The sequence below is a fragment of the Geotrypetes seraphini genome, chromosome 7, assembly GCF_902459505.1.
Source record: "Geotrypetes seraphini chromosome 7, aGeoSer1.1, whole genome shotgun sequence".
Lineage (NCBI taxonomy): Eukaryota > Metazoa > Chordata > Amphibia > Gymnophiona > Dermophiidae > Geotrypetes > Geotrypetes seraphini.
Window position 1 is genome coordinate 8,127,023 of NC_047090.1, and position 6,293 is coordinate 8,133,315.

Sequence of the window (6,293 nt, forward strand, 5' to 3'; positions counted from 1 at the left end):
AGCTCTGTCCAGTAGCGTGCATGGAGGGGCATAATCAAAAAAACCCGTCTAAGTCCCTTTTTGGCCTAAGTCCTTAAACGTTCAAAGCAGAAGCAGGGAAAGTGTCCATAACCAAAACAAAAGTCCTTGTTTTGATTATGGCCTTCCTCTGCCTAAACATCCAATCACCACTACATCTAAAAGTACACCCACACGACGTCTACACTTTTTAGCCATAATGAAACAAAAAAACGCCTAAGCCCCAAACGTCCAACAGAAGGGCTTTTAGGCGAACGAGGAGCCAGGCTCGAGAACTAGGTCGAGAATTCCTGATCTAATTGGGTAGAATAAAGCAGCGTTTCCCAGTTCTGCCCTGGAGTGTCCCCTTGCCAGTCAGGTTTTCAGGATGTGCATATACTGCATCCATTAGCCATTGTATGCAAATCCCTTTCATGCATATTCATTGCGGATATCCTGAAAATCTGTCTGGCAAAGGGGATACTCCAGGACTGACATGGAAAATTCTGGAATAAGGAATGTTAAATGTCCTGTTTCAATAAGTCTCATGGAAACCCCTCAGAATGTCCTTAAACTGAAAACAATTGCCATATGATTAGAAAACTAAACCACTGAGGACAGTAAGTAGGGGTTTAGCTCCCCGTAGCAGCACAGTGAGCCTGTGGGGGATAACGGCCTGAGGCTCTTTACACCTGCATTGTGATGCCATAGAGCTTTATGGTTATAGAAACATGATGGCAGATAAAGGCCAAATTGCCCATCCGCAGCATCACTATCTCCTCCTCTTCCTATAGGCTAAGGCTCTTTACACCTGCATTGTGAGGTCATAGAGCTTTATGGTTATAGAAACATGAGGGCAGATCAAGGCCAAATGGCCCATCCAGTCTGCCCATCTCTTCCTCTCTCTAAGAGATCCCATGTGCCTATCCCAGGCTTTCTTGAATTCAGACACAGTCTCTGTCTCCACCTCCTGTTCTGGGAGACTTCCATTCATCTACCACCCTTTCTGTAAAAAAGTATTTCCTTAGATTACTCGGGAGCCTATCACCTCTTAACTTCATCCTATGCCCTCTAAAAGGGCAGCCAGAGGACTAGTCCTGATATGCAGTGGATAGAAGCAGGCACGGTATTCCCTTTTGGGTCAGATTCTGTCCTGGTGCCAGAGGTGCAGAGAATCCCAGCTGTTAGTAGTTTTAGAAGACTTCAGGGGGGGAAAAAAAGATGTTTGAGGATTTCTGGCATTTTTGAGGCAAAGAAGTTTAAGCAAAAAGTATTAGTGAAAAGCTTAAAATATCTATCTGGTGATAAACATTTCTACATTTAAACAGCTTGGGTAATCTGTGATGTGTAGCTTGTTTGTACCCAGTTTATGCATAAATTCACTTTATTGCATATATGTGTGGCAAGGAGAACACTTGAGTGCAAAGGTCAGGATGAGTTCTGTCTGTAATTGGCATTGTTAATTTAATTGCCTGACTGCATTTGCTTTAGAAAAAAACACCGCCTGACCACTGCATTCTGGTTTCACTGTGCAGCAACAGAATGTGTAAAAACAGGATTGCAGGTTGCCGATGGGATATCCAGCTGATGAATGTTTCTTTCATAATACTCTTCATGTGAGGAGGATGCTTGCCTGGCTGGTCTCTTAGCCACAAATTCTCCGTCATGGCTCATGGTTCCTATAACTTTTCAGACAGGGGAACCATGTGAAAGAAATGTTGGCAGTTCAAGTACAATATATATGTACTTACCATTTAGGGTGTTCTATGGAAGGTGGTTAGAGAATTCGACAAAGGTTTTTCAAAAGATTTCTGTACTTTCATATTTTCATGCTTAACCGTTACCTCAAAATCGCCATTTTCAGCCAATCAGGCCCTTAGACCCCTCCTACTGCATCCCAAGATGCAATGGGAGGGGTAAGGCCCTTCATTCATAGCATGCGACCCTGTCGGTAGGAGGGAATGGGCTTCTCTCCTGGCGATCTGTCATTGGCAGGTATGGGGGAGTTCGGGGATGTGGGAGGGGAGTCTAACAATGTTGGTTGGATGTGAGGAAATGTCAGTGAGGGTCCAGGGATGTCCGGGGGGGGGGGGGGGGGGCATACGGGGATGCCAAGCCTACTGGGTCCTGAGTCTATCCCCACTGCATCTATGGATTTATCAATTTTTCCAGCAACAGCAAAGCCCTGTCTGAGATGCAACCAAGTGACTTAGTCCTTCTCTTCTGACATGAAGCTATCAGGTTATTTCAGTTCTCTATATCAGATCACTATGAACTGGTCCTGCCTGGAACCCAAAGCAGCTATAATCCATTTTGAACCTGCAGCTGGGATGGCTGGGTTCTAATCAAAGACTCGTCAGTGCAATTAGGAAAGGGATAAGGAGAGGTTCGAGATTTAGATCATACCTTTTTCAGTTGTAGGCCAAGGTGAATTACGTTCGGCTATTTCCTGGGTATTTCCTTAGAAACATGATGGCAGATAAAGACCAAATGGCCCAAGCACAGTAATTATTATCTCTTCCTTTCTCTAAGAGATCCCACGTGCCTGTCCCAGGCTTTCTTGAATTCAGACACAGTCTCTGTCTCTGAGTTTAAAGCCCTCTTCAGTAGATTAGCCAGCCTGCTGCCAAAGACACTTCTTCCCTTCCTTGCTCAGCAATCCTTGGAAAATCATCCCATGGTCCAAGAAGCCAAAACACTCTTGATGACACCGTCCACATAACCTCACATTCATCTCCAGGATGCAAGCTTCTCTGCCCTGGTCTTTACCCTCGACAGGGAGGATGGACGAGAATGCCACCTGCACACTTGACTATTTCACCTTCTCTCCCAGAGCCACAAAGTCACTTATGATATGCTCTCATGGGTACCTGGCAGTATCATTAGTGCCAACATGGATGAGCAGCATTGGATAATAGTCATCAGGCTTCATGAGTCTCAGGAAACTCTCTGTAACATCTTGGATTTTGGCACCAAACAGACATCATATCTCTTGTGACATCATGTCTGGTCTGCAGATGGGTGTTTCTGTACCCCTCAGAAGGGATTCGCTAACCACCATTACCTTACGCCTCCTAGTTGCCACGGATCCAGCAATTTTTGAGATTTCAAGCTTTGGTCCTTCCTCTCTCTGGGATGCTCTCATCTCCTTCACATCCACGGCAGCATACCGGTTCTTCAGTTCAAGGGTGGGTGGAGTTACAGTACCAATCTTGGAGGGTTACTTAATCTGAGTCCAGCTGTCTTCCCTCAGCACAGCCATTTTATCAATATACCTCTCATTCTCACGGATGCTTCTCAGGCTTGCCATCTCCTCTCTCAGTTCCTTTATTTCCTTCATGAGGGTTTCAAGCTGAAGTCAACTTGCACATGGAACCACTCCCTCTGCTTGGGTAGCATTTTCTGTCTGCACAGAGACAGAAGCTGTAGTCTGAGCAGCAGCTTTGCTGACACAATGTTTCTCAGCCATACTGTAGTTGCAGAAGTTCTTACACCTGGAAGAAAAAAGAAAAAGGAAAGAGCAGAAAAATCCTACCAAAGCAATGCCCTGTTCCTGGTTGGCTGAAGAGCCTATAAATCAAAAGCTCCGCCTTGGGGTTGGCGGGAGGGAATTAACACCAAACAGAGATTTTCCTCAACAGCTAGTTGTGCTCTAATCTGATCTTATGCCCAGAAATACAACCTAAAATACTGATCTAGACTAAAACACTTTTTTGTATGAAACCCTAACAGAGTGTCTAAAGGCTACACTAGTGACTAACTGATTTTGTTGACAAAAAAAAGAGGGCTACAATGAAATAACCTACTGAAACCCAAGGAAGGCCAGCAGGCAAGATATTCCCATGGATGGTTCTTCTCCTTAGCAGAGCAGATCCTCCCTCAGTACCTCTTCAGGTGTGGGGAAAGGGTGAGTTTCCAAATCTGGTTTGTGGAGATTGTCCTTGTTAAGATCAGCAGGGGAATTGGGGAGGGTAATTTGAGCCTAGGGTTGGGTGGGCAGAGGCAGACAGTAGTTCACAGGTTGCTGTGAAAACTATCTTTAATGCTGAGCCTCTACAACCCTTGTTCCTGGAGGACTCAGTCTAACTCCCCTCCCCCTTTTAGCGCCGGCTGGCAGGACGGATGCTAGTCTGCGCTCCTCCAACGCTCATAGGAACTCTATGACCATCAGAAAAGTGCAGAGCATTCAGCGCGCTGGCCTCTTTTATAAAAAACAGGGGGGGGGGGGATAAGTTTGTACCTAGGACAATGGAGAGTTATGTGACTTACCCAAATCACAAGGAGTGTCACGATTGTCTGCTCTGAACATTAGGCTGCTCCTTCAATGAGAGGGAGGCCACCGTAGACATTGAACACGCTCCCTCGATCCTCACAACCAGCGCACGGAGAGATGCAGTTTATCTGTTGTGGGTTTCTCTGTTCCAATTAACATCCACCTAGGCTCATTCATCAGCTTCTGTTTATATATTAGCTGCCTCGGAAAGTAAACAGAGAGCAATTGGATTGAAATTGAGAGAGCAATATTGGATTTTCCAGCTTGGCACGGTCATTCCGGGGGGTCTCAATGAATGTATGGAGTGGAATACCATTGTTTGATCCTTTGGTGACTCCTCCCTGTTTTTTCTTTTCTTGTTTTTTATTGGTTGGATGTGTTTGATGTCATTTTGGATCTGCTTTTAAGCCCGTTCAGTTGCCTCTGCGGGCTCTCCTGCTTCCCTCCCAGCCGGTTCTGCTCCAGCCGTATGATCCTGATGAAGGGTTTCACCCGAAACCGGTTGATCCAAGGACTATTCTGGTCTCCTGCAATTCTCATTGACTTCATTTGGCTCGTTTTAAAAGCTAAGTTGGCTGTGGTTTCATTTTGCATCTTGGGGATCAGGCTGGGGAGGACTCTATGAGTGGGTTCTCAGTTTGTTCACTCTCTCACTAGTTCACAGTTTGTGATTTATTTATTACATTAATTCAGCACTATTGATTTTGCACACTAGGGACGCCCGATGATGGTGTGCAGGCAGGGTTATTCACCTTCGCCTTGGTAAGTGGAAGCGCTGGAGTTTGTTCTCCCGTCGCTAATAACCTCACACTGAGAGCGTCCCTATTTCTAAATTGACATTTGTTATTAGTGTGGTATGGCTTGCTAGTAGTGATTGGCTGATGGACACACTCATAGAGTCCTTATTGACATTTTTGCCTCTCCTTTGTATCGGAAAGTAAAGGAGCATTCTCAGAAATTCCTCAAATAAGTACAATAAAAATGGCGATGAACTTAGTGTTGCATCTTGAAGCAGCATGAGGTTTCCGATCCAGACTTTGCTGCGCATTTTCCAGTTCAGAGCTGCGGTCACCTGCCAGGTTCACAGGAGGAAGAACTGGGGGATTGATTCTAACTGGGTGAACTGAGATGCTTACTGGTAAAGGGTTGATTTGTCCAGTAGCAGTCACAAACACTAGAGGTCACTCGGAGAAATTGAAGGGGGATAGGTTTAGAACAAATGCTAGGAAGTTCTTTTTTACCCAGAGGGTGGTGGACACATGGAACGCGCTTCCGGAGGATGTGATAGGCCAGAAATCTGTACAGAGGTTCAAGGAGGGTTTGGATAGGTTCCTGAAGGAAAAGGAGATAGAGGGGTACAGATAGAACTTGAGGTAGGTTATAGAAATGGTCAAAAACCACTTCACAGGTCGCGGACCTGATGGGCCGCCGCGGGAGCGGACCGCTGGGCGAGATGGACCTCTGGTCTGACCCAGTGGAGGCAACTTCTTATGTTCTTATGTTATATCAGGAATCTTCAAATCACTAGAAAACACTCTTCCAACTTGCAAACACCTAACCAAGCACACTCAGACTCTGTACCGCAATGCATGCGTACGCCAGTAGCAGGCTGGTAGCGTATCCAGAAGCGTCAGCAAGGGCAAGGTCGGATTTATGCATAACATTTAACAGCCCCTCTTCAATTAAATAGGAAGCAAATGTTACAATAAATAGATGATAAAAAAACAAATGTAAAACAACCAACCATACTCATTAATAAATGAACAATTATGATCATTACGTATTGCAATTTTCATTATGTACACGTGTATGATTTTTTTTTTGTGAAGCGTGAGGCCTTAAGCCCGTGCGTCATAAACTGTGTGCCGCGGCACACTGGGGAGGAGGAGAGGCGCCGGCTGACTGCCTAAAGGACATGCCTCTCGCAACGAGAGGCACGTTCTGTAGGCAATCAGCCAGTCTGACCCTCTTCCCTGCTGGCCCCCTCCACTGACATCTCAGGGTCCGTCTGGATGGCCTTTGT